Here is a 17,800-nt window from a genome sequence, read left to right on the forward strand (position 1 = left end):
AGCAACAGCCCTTGGCAGCCCCCATGGCTGCTGCCTCTGCGCCATCTTGCACTCGATCCTCCGGCCTTCTGCCTGGATCCAAGGATGAGGAACCTGGGGCGGGTTCAAAATGGCAGGGACTTCAACTGGTGGAGCAGGCAGAGCGGGGGGCGCATCCGCGGGTTGAGCCTGATCCCCCGCTGGATCTGGCAGAACTGGCGGCGCGTTTGCGGGTTGAGCCTGACCCCCTGCATGATTTGGTAAAACTTTCTCTCCGTCATCTAATAAAAAAGTTTCAAAACAAAATCCATGGGTAAACAAAAATCAAAGAAAAATAAAATGCAATTCGTGGGGGAACGGGTTACACGATGAATCATCCCCCTATTAAGAAACCAAAGTAATAATAATGATACGAAAATCAAAAGGAGAAGGAAAGACAATTCTAGGCCGATGGGAAAATGAAAAAAGAATTTCCTAAAAAAAAGGATGGGACCTGGAAATGGAAAACAAACCTACTATAATACGAATCCTCTGGTGTTAAGCTACTGTTGGTTAAGCTACTGTTGTTATGGTCGATGTCAGGATTACCAAGATCCATGGTGACAAGCATACCCTCATCAAAACCATACATCTTGCAAAATGCTTCCCAATTTTTGCAACCAAAATGGGTTACGCTCCCAGAATTATACAGATTTACTTCAAAGTCCACATCGTGATGAGTCCTTAGGTGAATTTTCTTTGTTTCAGAAATTTCATGGTCTTCAAAATCCATCCTCTCCAAGACATAGCGTCTTGCATGGCATGGGATAAGCTATACTCGAATTGTAAAGGATGAAAATTACACGTTGAAATAGTTGAAGTCATGCTTAATTATGAAAAAAAACAATTGTCGCCGTTGCGTACCATTTCAACTTCGAAGGTCTCCTCGAGCTTAATGCTGAAGATCCGATCATCGTCCAGGTGAGGCCTGTCGCACAGACCTCGATCGTCGTGGCACCAGTCGCACTCCCCCGGGAGACTTTCGTCGTCCGATGACGACATTTCCTATGTTCATAATTCAAAACTACATAGGATGAGTGGTTCCTCTTCCAGATTAGGGTTTATCGATGACGAGCAGCTGACATTAGTAATAACTATGAGTTGATATCACACTTCTATATGTATAACATAAGAGGCAGTTGATCCTACTTAATTAAGTACTAAGATACCACGGCCCATGCATTTGTCGCAAGTACCCCATATGTCCTATTTTTAGAAAAGTCATGCTAAAATTCACGAAAAATTTCAGCATGACCTTTGCTGAAAATAGGACATATGGAGTACCCGAATTTGCCGGAACGGAAGTTAATCGACATTCCGGCAAACTCAAGGGCCTCTCGGGGTACCTGCAAAATCATCACGACACGATGGTCGGAGACAAAACCTAGCAAACTCCTTCCCTTCACTCGGGGTACAACAATATATCTTCTACCATGAAAAATAATACCAACCAAGATCGGTATGACCTTCGTTTTTCATTTTTTGTATGATCAATTAAATCTTCTGCAAGCTTATATGAAAAGGTTCAGCAACTTGAAACGTAACTCTTGCTTGGTGTTCCAAATCATTTCATTTATATTTTAAATGACAATAGGAATTATTTCATAATAGAATTTACCCCCAAAACAAATTCCTTTAATGCCATTCTCAAACTCTGAGTTGCCTCTGTTGCACTAAAACTAATTCAAATAATTTTTATAAAATTGCCACAAATTTTTGGGGAGACCCTATAATTCCTATAAATCATTTTTGAACAAAGACCCATCCTACTCTTTTGAAATTTTTGAGAGAAACACCCACTTCGCGCTCGAGCTCCTCCTCCTCCTATTCCTCCCCTGTCCCTGCACTTGCCACATCCAGCAGCCTGGAGCAGACCCACCTCACCACACCATTCACCGCAGCAGGCAGCAATGCCTCCGGACGATGACGCGGAGCTGGCGGCGGACGAGCTGCAGAGCCTCAGCTTCGGCTCCTCTGAGCTTTCCCGCTCCGCCTCCACTGTCTCCACTGCCACGGCCTCCTGCTCCACCTCCTCCTCCTCGGGGCCAATCGCCGGCGTCCCCGCGTCGCACTCCTCCAACCCCTCCGCCCTCGCCCCGCGCCTCGGCACAGTGCAGCTCTCCGACATCCGCTTCGTGCGGCGGCTCGGCGCCGGGGACATCAGCAGCTGAAGGAAATATGCCCTAGAGGCAATAATAAAGTTATTATTTATTTCCTTATAATCATGATAAAAGGTTTATTATTCATGCTAGAATTGTATTAACCGGAAACATAATACATGTGTGAATACATAGACAAACAAAGTGTCACTAGTATGCCTCTACTTGACTAGCTCGTTAATCAAAGATGGTTATGTTTCCTAACCATGAACATTGAGTTGTTATTTGATTAACGGGATCACATCATTAAGAGAATGATCTGATTGACATGACCCATTCCATTAGCTTAGCACCCGATCGTTTAGTATGTTGCTATTGCTTTCTTCATGACTTATACATGTTCCTATAACTATGAGATTATGCAACTCCCGTTTACCGGAGGAACACTTTGGGTACTACCAAACGTCACAACGTAACTGGGTGATTATAAAGGAGTACTACAGGTGTCTCCAAAGGTACATGTTGGGTTGGCGTATTTCGAGATTAGGATTTGTCACTCCGATTGTCGGAGAGGTATCTCTGGGCCCTCTCGGTAATGCACATCACATAAGCCTTGCAAGCATTACAACTAATATGTTAGTTGTGAGATGATGTATTACGGAACGATTAAAGAGACTTGCCGGTAACGAGATTGAACTAGGTATTGGATACCGACGATCGAATCTCGGGCAAGTAACATACCGATGACAAAGGGAACAACGTATGTTCTTATGCGGTCTGACCGATAAAGATCTTCGTAGAATATGTAGGAGCCAATATGGGCATCCAGGTCCCGCTATTGGTTATTGACCGGAGACGTGTCTCAGTCATGTCTACATTGTTCTCGAACCCGTAGGGTCCGCACGCTTAAGGTTACGATGACAGTTATATTATGAGTTTATGCATTTTGATGTACCAAAGGTTGTTCGGAGTCCCGGATGTGATCACAGACATGACGAGGAGTCTCGAAATGGTCGAGACGTAAAGATTGATATATTGGAAGCCTATGTTTGGATATCGGAAGTGTTCCGGGTGAAATCGGGATTTTACCGGAGTACCGGGAGGTTACCGGAACCCCCCGGGAGCCATATGGGCCTTAATGGGCTTTAGTGGAAAGGAGAAAGGGGCAGCCCAAGGTGGCCGCACGCCTCCCCCCTCCCCTAGTCCTATTAGGACTAGGAGAGGTGGCCGGCCCCCCTCTTCCTCTTTCCCCCTTGGTGAATCCTAGTCCAACTAGGATTGGGGGGAGAGTCCTACTCCCGGAAGGAGTAGGACTCCTCCTGCGCCCTCCTCCTGGCCGGCGCCCCCCTCCCCCTTGGCTCCTTTATATACTGAGGCAGAGGCACCCCAGAAACACACAAGTTGATCCACGTGATCTATTCCTTAGCCGTGTGCGGTGCCCCCTGCCACCATATACCTCGATAATACTGTAGCGGAGTTTAGGCGAAGCCCTGCTGCTGTAGTTCATCAAGATCGTCACCACGCCGTCGTGCTGACGGAACTCTTCCCCGACACTTTGCTGGATCGGAGTCCGGGGATCGTCATCGAGCTGAACGTGTGCTCGAACTCGGAGGTGCCGTAGTTTCGGTGCTTGATCGGTTGGATCGTGAAGACGTACGACTACTTCCTCTACGTCGTGTCATCGCTTCCGCAGTCGGTCTGCGTTGGGTACGTAGACAATACTCTCCCCCTCGTTGCTATGCATCACATGATCTTGCGTGTGCGTAGGAAATTTTTTGAAATTACTACGAAACCCAACAGCAGCGTCTACCTGGCCGAGGTGAAGGGCAAGGGCGGGGCGCTGGTGGCGGCCAAGGTGATGGACCGGAAGGAGCTCCAGGGCCGCAACAAGGAGGGTCGCGCGCGCACGGAGCGCGAGAACCTGACGGGGGAAGGGGGAAATCGATCAAGGGCCTCACCGAGGTGCTCGACGATGATCTCGGGAGGTCGGGGGTGGCCGGGGCGGAGCGATGTGATGAGGTGGACGAGGGAGGCCGAGGTTGGGGAAGACGACGATGGCGACAATACGGTGCAGCTCCGGTTGATTGAGAACCCGTAGATGAAGAAGCAGTCGACGACGGTCCTCCTGGACGTCTCCGTGCGGCGTGGGGTGACTGGTGGCGGCGGAGCAGCAGGTCGAGGGCTCGGGTGATTGGGGATTGGGCTCGGCCGAGGAGGAGGCGGCGCTCGGGGGAAAGGGATAGAGGGGGGAAAGTTAGTAATGGCGCACCGTGGGAGTGGTGCGCCATTACTAGCCACGGTGCGCCATTACTAGTTTTAAAAAAAATTAAAAAAATTGAACTTTTTTTTTAAAAAAAACTTAGTAATGGCGGACCTGTGGACAGTGGCCATTACTAGTTTGTCTACTTGATGTGTCATTAGTATGTTTGGAAAAATGAAAAAAAATTGTTACTAGTGGCACACCATGTATCTGATGCGCCATTAGTGTCTTCCACACTAATGGCGCACCTACACATGGTGCGCCACTGCTATATTGTAGTGGCACACCACATGTCAGGTGCGTCATTAGTATCCATTTCATCTATAGACCTTTTTCTAGTAGTGGAGAGAATATGATTAGTGGATGAGTCATTGCACATGAGACAAATGATCATGCATAAATCGGTGTCACTATATGATGATGTTACGCCATGACTTCCTGTATACAAACCGGGGCAGTCAGTATATTTTGTTTTGCCTCCTTTTGACTTTCAAGGCCATTGACGATCGTACCATGGATCCCATGTATGGTCAAGCTGAAGCTTAAGTCAATAGAGGTCGAACAGTTTGTTTGAAATAAGACACAATTAGATAGGTAGACTACGTCCAAATGGTTCCAACTATCAGGGTTCTGAACATTTCGTGCAATTCATTTGAATATGATGTTTCAACACGTAGCATCTTAAACTGGTAGAAAAAGGGCCTGTTGTCCCGGTTCGTAAGGGCCTTTTTTCCCGGTTCCTGAACCGGGACTAAAGGGTCGGTACTAATGCCCTGCCCCTTTAGTCCCGGTTCAATCCAGAACCGGGACTGATGGGCCTCCACGTGGCCTGTGCGCGGAGCCCAGGCAGGAGACCCTTTGGTCCCGGTTGGTGGCACCAACCGGGACCAATAGGCATCCACGCGTCAGCATTTCTTTGGCTGGGGTTTTTGTTTTTTTTAAAGAGGGGGGTTGGGGGTTTTGGGGGTTTTGGGGGGTTAATTTAGGTGTTTCATATAGTGTTAGCTAGCTATAATTAATAGAGAGAAGTGTCCTCTCTTATGTCCGTGCTTGGTCGACGCTACGTACTATACATACGTATAGAGAGGACTAGACACGCTAGCTAGCTAGTAAGCAAACGAAGGAAACAAAAGATCGTCATGAACATATATGCATAAGGAGAGAAGTGATATCGACCACCTCTCCTTCTCCGAGAGATTGGTCGTACAACAAGTTCTCGTATATCTATCCGACACTACCGGCTACATATATACAATAATTATCTCTTACAAATATAATCATACAGACTCATGGTCCACATAGTATTCTCCGTCTTCAGCGATCACGTGGTCAAGAAAGAATGCCGCCAATTCCTCTTGAATTGCTCGCATGCGAGCTGGTGCTAGGAGTTCATCCCGCTTCCGAAACATCTAATTTGAAGAAGGGGGTCAATACATATATATATATGAATGAATGAAACTCAACACAAATGATGGTAATAAAATAAAATTGTGAATGTTGTTATTTACGTACTTCATATTGTTCGTCAGTGTAGCCCCGCTCACAGGTCGTGTGGCGGATGGACTCGCAAACATAGTATCCACAGAAATCATTCCTTTTTTCCTGCCACAACCACTTTACAAGAAATAGAGGTCAATCAAACTGATAAGCAAGAATGCCAAATCAATAGGATATGCGCGGAACATGCTACTATAGTACTTACTTTTGGGTGTATAAATTGCAGCTTCTTGGGGAGTCCTGGAGCTTTTTTGGAGAATTTTTTCCAAACCCTGCCAGACAAAGAAAACAATTACTTGATATATCGGGAAATGAACAAAGTTGCTGATATGGTGGATAATGATCGATTTAACTTACTTCTCGAGCATTTGAGTCATGTCTGCATAGTCCCGGGGATCTTTTCATCTTGAGTCTAAGACGGTTACTAGTCCCTGCTCAAGCTTAATGTCTAGGAGAATATAGTGGTAACTGCACACGCATGCATAACTCATCAATTACATTACTATAACCTTGACTAATATATAAGGAAAACCGAATACGCACAAGACAGTAACACTCACTTGAAGTTGTAAGGAAAGAATATTATATCTTTGTTTTTATTTATTACCAACGATCGTAGCAAGTTGGCGTCGGTATCTGCGGCATGAAATTTAACCTGAGTTGCATCTATGAGATATGTGTTAATCAACCCAATATCACTGACTTGTCTTTTCTTCAATTCGGCGATCTTCAATCTGCATAATATATTGAGGATGATTATAAATACATGCAATGAAAGAGCTGAGCTATATAGAGAGACTTAATGACAGAAGTAGTACTACTTACAGACAGTAGCAGGCGACCGTTGTTTTATCGAGGGCCAATTGATTGAAAAACTGAAAGAACTCCTCAAATGGAACAAGCAACAGTTCAATTCCAACAAGGTCATGCTCCTTTTTAACTTTCACATACAAAGTACTCCTCCCCCAGAGTCTCAGCAAATTTTCAAATACCAATCATGCAATCTTCGCATCATCGTTGATAGAGATCTTTCATCTTTGACAAGAGGCTTCCCGTACTCGTATCTTTGTATTTGCACCTCCATGAAATCATAATGTACATCGTCGGGCAGGTAATCGCCAAGATTGCTATAACCGAGCACCATCCTCGGATCATTAGCGACGTTGTCGCTAGGCACCTTGAGCGGGGGGCACGATTGCTTCGCTTGTTCGCCGAGCTAGGCAATTTGTTTCCCAGCTCGTCGTTCTTTCAGCCTTTGATCACTGACAGTACTTCCCGACCGCTCCGCTTCGGCAAATTCCTTTCCAATAATGCGCTGATAGTTTCCTTTCGGCGGAGACTTGGGTGGTTTTGTCAGGGCAGCCAGAGTGCGCTTCGCTTTCACCGGATCTACCTTCTCCTCCGGAGGTGGCTATCTCTTTGCTTTCAACCCTTGAAACCAGTCATCCACTTCGGTTTGCACGATCTTCGCGTTCTCCTCTGGGGTCCTCTTGTATGGTAACTTCTCTGGAGTCTTCAGAGAAGGACCGAATCTGTATGTCCTCCCGCCTCTGGCTGTACTGCTAGACGCCGGCTGAGTAGACGGAGCGGTTATCTTCTTTACTTGCTTACGAGGCGGAGGAGAAGGATTACGACGCGCCGGAGCAGCCAGAGCGGCGGCAGGTCTCTTCCGCCCTTGCTGACGAGGCGGAGAAGGAGGAGGCTGGCTGCTCGGGCGCGTTGGCGCAGGCGGAGAAGGAGGCGGAGTGCTGCCACGCGCCGGAGAAGGAGCCGGTCGAGTGCCCTGATCGTCACTCGCCGGAGGAGGAGGCGGTGGAGGAGGCGGAATGCCCTGACTCGCCGGAGGAGGAGGCAGTGGAGGAGGCGGAGTGCCCTGACTTGCCGGAGGAGGAGGAGGAGGCGGAGGCGTCCAGTTCAGAAGGTTGATGAGCTCCTTCCGCCATAGGCATGGAGTCTTCAGAGCAGACCCTAGCCTAGTCTTCCCTTCACCGGTAGGGTGGTCAAGCTGGAGGTCCTCAAATCCCTCCGTTATTTCATCCACCATCACCTAGCATATCCTTCTGGAATCGGCCGGCAGTGAAAAGTGTTGGGGAACGTAGTAATTTCAAAAAATTCCTACGCACACGCAAGATCATGGTGATGCATAGCAATGAGAGGGGAGAGTGTGATCTACGTACCCTTGTAGACCGACAGCGGAAGCGTTAGCACAACGCGGTTGATGAAGTCGTACGTCTTCACGGCCCGACCGATCAAGCACCGAAACTACGGCACCTCCGAGTTTTAGCACACGTTCAGCTCGATGACGATCCCCGGACTCCGATCCAGCAAAGTGTCGGGGAAGAGTTCCATCAGCACGACGGCGTGGTGACGATCTTGATGTACTACCGTCGCAGGGCTTCGCCTAAGCACCGCTACAATATTATCGAGGATTATGGTGGAAGGGGGCACCACACACGGCTAAGAATATGATCACGTGGATCAACTTGTGTGTCTATGGGGTGCCCCCTGCCCCCGTATATAAAGGAGTGGAGGAGGGGAGGGCCGGCCCTCTCTATGGCGTGCCCTAGGGGAGTCCTACTCCCACCGGGAGTAGGATTCCCCCTTTCCTAGTCCAACTAGGAGTCCTTCCATGTAGTAGGAGTAGGAAACAAGGAAGGGGCGCAGCCCCTCCCCCTAGTCCAATTCGGACTAGGCCTTGGGGGGGCGCGCGGCCTGCCCTAGGCAGCCCCTCTCTCTTTCCCGTATGGCCCAATAAGGCCCAATACTTCTCCCGGCGAATTCCCGTAACTCTCCGGTACTCCGAAAAATACTCGAATCACTCGGAACCTTTCCGATGTCCGAATATAGTCGTCCAATATATTGATCTTTACGTCTCGACCATTTCGAGACTCCTCGTCATGTCCCCGATCTCATCCGGGACTCAGAACTCCTTCGGTACATCAAAACTCATAAACTCATAATATAACTGTCATCGAAACCTTAAGCGTGCGGACCCTACGGGTTTGAGAACAATGTAGACATGACCGAGACACGTCTCCGGTCAATAACCAATAGCGGAACCTGGATGCTCATATTGGCTCCTACATATTCTACGAAGATCTTTTATCGGTCAGACCGCATAACAACATACGTTGTTCCCTTTGTCATCGGTATGTTACTTGCCCGAGATTCGATCGTCGGTATCTTAATACCTAGTTCAATCTCGTTACCGGCAAGTCTCTTTACTCATTCCGTAATACATCATCTCACAACTAACTCATTAGTTGCAATGCTTGCAAGGCTTATGTGATGTGCATTACCGAGAGGGCCCAGAGATACCTCTCCGACAATCGGAGTGACAAATCCTAATCTCGAAATACGCCAACCCAACATGTACCTTTGGAGACACCTGTAGAGTACCTTTATAATCACCCGGTTACATTGTGACGTTTGGTAGCACACAAAGTGTTCCTCCGGTAAATGGGAGTTGCATAATCTCATAGTCATAGGAACATGTATAAGTCATGAAGAAAGCAATAGCAACATACTAAACGATCGGGTGCTAAGCTAATGGAATGGGTCATGTCAATCAGATCATTCACCTAATGATGTGATCCCGTTAATCAAATAACAACTCTTTGTCCATGGTTAGGAAACATAACCATCTTTGATTAACGAGCTAGTCAAGTAGAGGCATACTAGTGACACTCTGTTTGTCTATGTATTCACACATGTATTATGTTTCCGGTTAATACAATTCTAGCATGAATAATAAACATTTATCATGAAATAAGGAAATAAATAATAACTTTATTATTGCCTCTAGGGCATATTTCCTTCAAAAAGTTGCGCCAAGTTCAGTAGGATAAACAGAGCCAACAGTTGCCTTGACCTTCAAATTCATCCATTGCGTCATAAGGTGGCAATTTTGAGACTCCGTGATAGCATCCACGGGATAGCTGGCAGGAGCCGTCAAGGCATGCTCCGGCTGAAGCAGCTCGGTGGAAGCCACGCTGCTTCTCCGCTGCGATGGCGGGGTAGCTTCGGGGGAAGCTTCGGCAGTACGTTTGCTGCGATTTGCTTCTCGTTCCTCTATCGCTTGTACCCTTGCTTGCAGCGCCTGCATTTGGGTCTACTGCAATTTTTTCCTCCTCTCCTGGGATTTGTAACCGCCTGCGTCCGGAAACCCAACCTTCCATTGAATGGAGCCTGGCGTGCCTCGTGTCCGTCCAGGGTGCTCAGGATTCCCGAGGGCCATTGTGAGCTCGCCGTTCTCTCTATCTGGAAAGAACGTCCCTTGCTGCGCTGCTTTGATATACTGCTGAAGCTTCCTGACTGGTACGTCCATTTGATCGTTCGTCCAAATGCACTTCCCTGTTACAGGGTCCAAGGTTCCGCCAGCCCCGAAGAACCAAGTCCGGCAACGGTCTGGCCAGTTAATTGTCTCTGGTTCGATCCCTTTATTAACCAGATCATTCTCAGTCTTGTCCCACTTAGGCCGGGCTACGAGGTAGCCACCTGACCCCGTGTGATGGTGATGCTTCTTCTTTGCAGCATTTTGCTTGTTTGTCTCCGACATCTTCTTACTCTTTTCTAATGTCTTGTGTGCCAAAAATGCGGGCCAGTGATCTCTGATCTTCTCATATCTGCCCTTGAATTCCGGTGTCTCTTTATTTTCGACAAACTTATTCAGCTCTTTCTTCCACCTCCTGAATAGTTCTGCCATCCTCTTAAGAGCAAAAGACTTGATTAATTGCTCTTTTAACTAGCTTCTCTAGATCATCCTCTGGCGGTAGGGTGAAATTTGACTTCAGCTCAGTCCAAAGATCATTTTTTTGCATATCATTGACATAAGACACCTCAGGGTCTTCTGTAGCCAGCTTTAACCATTGCTGGATGCTGATCGGGATCTTGTCCCTAACCAAAACCCCGCACTGAGCAACAAATGCTCTCTTTGTCTGGAGGGGTTCAATCGGTTGGCCGTCGGGCGCGATTGCTATGATCTCAAACTTTTCATCCGAGCTCAACTTTTTCTTCGGGCCTCGTCTATTTACCGAAGTTGTGCTCGATCCGGAGGGCTAGAAAAAAGAACAAAGACTTAATTAATATGTGTACATACCAAAACAATGAATGCATCAATTAGCTAGTTAACAGAAGCTTAACTAATATATATACCTGGCCGGACTCGGTTCGGTCACCGGAGACGTCATCACGGTCTCCTTCTTGCACCAGCATTGGGTCACCGGAGCCGTCCTCACGGTCTCCTTCTTGCACCGGCATTAGGTCACCGGAGCCATCATAATTATAGCCAGCTGCTTCCAGACCATCGGTGTCGTTGAGAAACAACGAGCAGATGGCATCACTTCCTCGTGCGATTATGTCCCCCAACAACTCTTCTTGTACTTCGTCTTGGGCGGTGTCCATAGTTTCTACAAATATTTACAACATGACAATTATTATTCAAACATGACGGATGGATATATTAGTGGCAAACATAGAACTAATATTAATTAGTGGCCTCGGTGCTGCTTCTCTAGGGTTTGGGGTGGCCTCGACGCTGCTTCTCTAGGGTTTGGGGTGGCCTCGACAACGCTTCAAGGATAAAAAAAGAAGAGGAAGAAGAAAAAAAGGAGGAGAAGAAAGAATACAGGAGTAAGAACTCCTCTATTCTTTCTTCTCCTCTTTTTTTTCTTCTTCTTCCTCTTTTTTTTTATCGGGAACGAGGGTCGTCGAGGGTCACCGAGCGGTAGAGGAAACCCTAAGTAGCAAGTATCTTGGGTGTGAGATACATGTGGCCGTCGGTGTCGGACACTACATCCACGTCCCACAAGTGACGTGGGCGTCAAAGCCCACGCCACTTGTGGGACGTGGATGTAGTATCCGACACCGATGGCCACATGTATCTCACACCGACGATACTTTCTATTTAGGGTTTCCTCTACCGCTCGGCGACCCTCGACGACCCTCGTTCCCGATAAAATAAAGAGGAAGAAGAATAAAAAAAAGAGGAGAAGAAAGAATAGAGGAGAAGAACTCTTCTATTCTTTCTTCTCCTCTTTTTTTCTTCTTCCTCTTCTTTTTTTATCCTCTTCTTCCTCTCATGTTCGACGACCCTCGACCCCTCGGCGACCCTAGACCCCCTCTCGACCCCCTCTTCTTCTCCCTCTTCTTCCCCTTCTTCTATTTTTCTCTTCTTCTTCTCCTCTATTCCTTTCTTCTTCTCCTCTTCTTTTTCTTCTTTTTTCTTCTTCTTATTTATTTCTCCTCGTCTTCCTCTCCCCTCTCGGCGACCCTAGACCCCCTCTCGACCCTCGACCCCTAGGCCACCGTCGACCCCTCTCTTTTTTTTCTTCCTCTTCTTTTTATCCTCTTCTTCCTCTACCGCTCTGCGACCCTCGACGACCCTTGTTCCCGATAAAAAAAGAGGAAGAAGAAGAAAAAAAAGAGGAGAAGAAAGAATAGATCTCCTCTATTCTTTCTTCTCCTATTTTTTCTTATTCCTCTTCTTTTTTTATCCTCTTCTTCCTCTCATGTTCGACGACCCTCGACCCCTCGGCGACCCTAGACCCCCTCTCGACCCCCTCTTCTTCTCCCTCTTCTTCCTCTTCTTCTATTTTTCTCTTCTTCTTCTCCTCTATTCCTTTCTTCTTCTCCTCTTCTTTTTCTTCTTTTTTCTTCTTCTTATTTATTTCTCCTCGTCTTCCTCTCCCCTCTCGGCGACCCTAGACCCCATCTCGACCCTCGACCCCTAGGCGACCGTCGACCCCTCTCTTTTTTTTCTTCCTCTTCTTTTTATCCTCTTCTTCCTCTACCGCTCTGCGACCCTCGACGACCCTTGTTCCCGATAAAAAAAGAGGAAGAAGAAGAAAAAAAAGAGGAGAAGAAAGAATAGATCTCCTCTATTCTTTCTTCTCCTATTTTTTCTTATTCCTCTTCTTTTTTTATCCTCTTCTTCCTCTCATGTTCGACGACCCTCGACCCCTCGGCGACCCTAGACCCCCTCTCGACCCCCTCTTCTTCTCCCTCTTCTTCCCCTTCTTCCCCGCCTCTCTCATGAATGTCCGACGTTCCCCCTCCCCCCTCATCATCATCTATCATCCCCCCTCTCATGTTCGACGACCCTCGACCCCTTGGCCGCCCTCTCGACACACCCACGACCTAAAATGATCTAAAATGAAAATAACCTAAAATTCACTAAAGTTATCGATGACCCTCTCGACACACCCACGAATAAGAAAATATATCATCTTCTTCATCTCCTCTTCTTTGCATATTCACATAGCCACATACACATACATAGCCACATACATATTCATCTATGAATAAAAAACATCATAGGTACAATTAATATCGACATTTATACATACATGAAAAAAATTATATGAACATCGTGAACAAAAAGATCATCGAGCAAAATTATTTTCCATGAACATACATATAGCCACATTCATATAGAACTTTTCCATATATGAACATATATAGATGATTTTCTAAAAATGTAACTTTTGCATATATGAACATATATACACAGAGAAAATACATGCATATATAGCCATATCCATAAACAGAGAGCAGCGGCGGCAATGGGTGGCATCGTCGGTGACGGGGATGGGAAAGGGGGGAGCTCACTGGGGGCGGGCGGCGACGGGGAGAGGAGGCCAGCGACGGGAAGGAGGACGGCGGGCTCAGGGATGCCGGCGACGGGGACGGCGTGCACGGGGCGGCACGCGGTGACGGGGACGACGGGCTCGGGGTGGCACACGGTGACGGGTACGGCCGCGGGCTCGGGGCAGCACACGACGACGGGGATGAGGAGGCGGGGCTCGGGGCAGGGCGGACGGCAGAGAGCTCAGGGCAGGGCGGCCGGCGATGGGCAGGAGGGCGCGACGACGACGCGACAGGGCGCGGCGACGGCGACGGGGCAGGGCGTAGCGACGACAAGCACGCGTGGATGGGGCAGGGCGCGGCGACGGCGACGAGGAGGACGAGCAGCCTGGCGGCGGCGGCGATGGGGAATGGAGCAGTTGGCGAAAATTTCCTAAGTGTGGACTTATATGGCAGAGCCTTTAGTCCCGGTTTGTGGCAGCAATCGGGACTAAAGGTGGGCATTAGTCCCGGTTGGTGCCACCAACCGAGACCAAAGGCCTCTTTTCAGCAGCCCAAAGGGCGGGAAGTGGCAGCCTTTGGTCTCGGTTGGTGGCACCAACCGGGACTAAAGGGGGGCATTGGTCACGGTTTGTGCCATGAACCGTGACCAATGCCCCCCTTTAGTCCCGATTGGTGTCACCAACCGAGATCAAAGGCCTTGTGCGGCTGCTGCGTCGAAAGTTTAGTCCCACCTCGCTAGTTGAGAGGGGTGCGCAGTGGTTTATAAGCCCCACTGTCGCACCCCTCTCGAGCTCCTCTCCATTGCAGGCTTACGGGCCTAATTGTCACTTCTATGCCTGTGGGCCTACTGGGCCTCCTGCGGGCCTGAATCCTGACCCTTGGATGGATTTCTAGTCGTAGTCAGGCCATGGGGGCCCAGTAGGTGGCATTTTTTTTGTTTTTTTGTTGCTTTATTTATTTTCTTTTGTTTTTTGCTTTATTTTAAATTCTTTATGCTTTTAGTTTTAGAAAAATTATAAACTTTTTGTCAATGCCATTAGTTTTCAAATTTGAAAACACTTTTTTTGTTTTTTGTTTTCTTTGTTGCTTTATTTATTTTATTTTGTTTCTACTTACAACAAAATACTTATTGTTGCTATTTTTTCCAGTTTTTTTGTTTTGTTTTCTGCATTATTTATTTTCTTTTGTTTTTTGCTCTATTTTTTTGTTCTTTTTGCTTTTAGTTTTAGAAAAATTATAAACTTTCTGTTAGTGCCATTAGTTTTCAAATTTGAAAACACTTTTTTAGTTTTTTTGTTTTCTTTGTTGCTTTATTTATTTTATTTTGTGATTAACTTTACTATAAAAATAGTTTTTTCCTGTTTTTTTGATTTGTTTTTTTGCATTATTTATTTTCTTTTGTTTTTTGCTTTAATTTTTAATTCCGTTTGCTTTTAGGTTAGCAAAATTATAAACTTTTTGTTAGTGCCATTAGTTTTAGAAAAATTATAAACTTTCTGTTAGTGCCATTAGTTTTCAAATTTGAATAGTTAAAATATGAATTCTTTGAAAATTGTTTGAATCACAAGTTTGTGATTAACTTACTAAAAAAATGAGAATAGATGCGCTTATAGAGAAAATTCAACCTAAATTCCTAGTAAATTTCTATGAATTTCAGAGAAATTCACTATGAATTTAGGTTAAACTTTTCTCTATTAGGGCATCTGTTTTCACTTTGAGAGGAGCTCAACAAGGCAGAGAGGGAAGGGCTTATAAACCGGTGTGAGCCCCCTTCGGTTGGCGAGGTGGGACTAAACTCTGCCCACAACGAGGACCAACCCTTTAGTCCCGGTTTGTGGCACAAACCGGGACTAATGGTCATGGGCCAGGGGCGAGGAGCAAAATTATAAACTTTCTGTTAGTGCCATTAGTTTTAGAAAGTTGAAAGTTGAAAGTTGGCATGGGCCAGGGACTAATGGTCATGGTATTACGAGGGCCGAACCATAAGACATGAAAGCATTTCAAATGAACTCTGAAAAAGTTGAAAGTTGGCATGGTATCATAATTTCACCCACATAGCATGTGCATGTACAAAACGGACAATGGTAGCATGTTCATGTGTTACAAAGTTGGCATGGTATCATCATAATAGTTGCGGGAGAAAGTCTTCACTTTTTCTTCGCTTGTGTCATTTGCTTATTGCGCCGTAACCATGGATAATCTTCATTGTTTATCAGGATGCTTGGGTCAGCCTTGACATTGAAGGGAGGAATTTCATGAAACTTTTCATAATCTTCAGACATGTCTGTCTTGCCGTCCACTCCCAGGATGTCCCTTTTTCCTGAAAGAATTATGTGGCGCTTTGGCTCATCGTATAATGTATTTGCTTCCTTATCTTTTCTTTTTCTCGGTTTGGTAGACATGTCCTTCACATAGATAACCTGTGCCACATCATTGGCTAGGACGAACGGTTCGTCAGTGTACCCAAGATTTTTCAGATCCACTGTTGTCATTCCGTACTGTGGGTCTACCTGTACCCCGCCGCCTAACAGATTGACCCATTTGCACTTAAACAAAGGGACCTTAAAATCAGGTCCGTAGTCAAGTTCCCATATGTCCACTATGTAACCATAATATGTGTCCTTTCCGCCCTCGGTTGCTGCATCAAAGCGGACACCGCTGTTTTGGTTGGTGCTCTTTTGATCTTGGGCGATCGTGTAAAATGTATTCCCATTTATCTCGTATCCTTTGTAAGTCAATACAGTCAAAGATGGTCCCCTGGACAACAAGTACAACTCATCACAAATAGTATTGTCACCTCTGAGACGTGTTTCCAACCAACTGCTAAAAGTCCTGATGTGTTCACATGTAATCCAGTCGTCGCACTGCTCCGGGTGTTTGGAGTGCAGACTGTTCTTGTGTTCATCGACATACAGGGTCACCAAGGTAGAGTTCTGTAGAACTGTGTAGTGTGCTTGAGACCAAGAATATCCATCCCTGCATATTATTGAGTCTCTTCCAAGAGTGCCTTTTCCAGTCAGTCTCCCCTCATACCGCGATTTAGGGAGACCTATCTTCTTAAGGCCAGGAATGAAGTCAACACAAAACCCGATAACATCCTCTGTTTGATGGCCCATGGAGATGCTTCCTTCTGGCCTAGCGCGGTTACGGACATATTTCTTTAGGACTCCCATGAACCTCTCAAAGGGGAACATATTGTGTAGAAATATGGGCCCCAGGATGACAATCTCGTCGACTAGATGAACTAGGACGTGCGTCATGATATTGAAGAAGGATGGTGGGAACACCAGCTCGAAACTGACAAGACATTGTGCCACATCACTCCTTAGCCTTGGTACGATTTCTGGATCGATCACCTTCTGAGAGATTGCATTGAGGAATGCACATAGCTTCACAATGGCTAATCGGACGTTTTCCGGTAGAAGCCCCCTCAATGCAACCGGAAGCAGTTGTGTCATAATCATGTGGCAGTCATGAGACTTCAGGTTCTAAAACTTTTTCTCTGGCATATTTATTATTCCCTTTATATTCGACGAGAAGCCAGTCGTGACCTTCATACTGAGCAGGCATTCAAAGAAGATTTCTTTCTCTTCTTTCGTAAGAGCGTAGCTGGCAGGACCTTTATACTGCTTCGGAGGCATGCCATCTTTTTCATGCAAATGTTGCAGGTCCTCCCGTGCCTCAGGTGTATCTTTTGTCTTCCCATACACGCCCAAGAAGCCTAGCAGGTTCACGCAAAGGTTCTTCGTCACGTGCATCACGTCGATTGAAGAGCGGACCTCTAGGTCATTCTAGTAGGGTAGGTCCCAAAATAAAGATTTCTTCTTCCACATGGGTGCGTGTCCCTCAGCGTCATTCGGAACAGCTAGTCCACCGGGACCCTTTCCAAAGATTACGTAGTGTAAATCATTGACCATAGCAAGTACGTGATCACCGGTACGCATGGCGGGCTTCTTCCGGTGATCTGCCTCGTCTTTGAAATGCTTGCCTTTCTTTCGACATTGATGGTTGGTCGGAAGAAATCGACGATGGCCCAGGTACACATTCTTCCTGCATTTGTCCAGGTATATACTTTCAGTGTCATCTAAACAGTGCGTGCATGCGTGGTATCCTTTGTTTGTCTGTACTGAAAGGTTACTGAGAGCGGGCCAATCGTTGATGGTCACGAACAACAACGCCTTAAGGTTAAATTCCTCCTGTCTGTGCTCATCCCACGTACGTACACCGTTTCCATTCCACAGCTGTAAAAGTTCTTCAACTAATGGCCTTAGGTACACATCAATTTCGTTGCCGGGTTGCTTAGGGCCTTGGATGAGAACTGGCATCATAATGAACTTCC

Source organism: Triticum urartu, chromosome 3A (assembly GCF_056163025.1).
Source record: "Triticum urartu cultivar PI428250 chromosome 3A, HENAU_Tu73, whole genome shotgun sequence".
In the NCBI taxonomy this organism is placed as follows: Eukaryota; Viridiplantae; Streptophyta; class Magnoliopsida; order Poales; family Poaceae; genus Triticum; species Triticum urartu.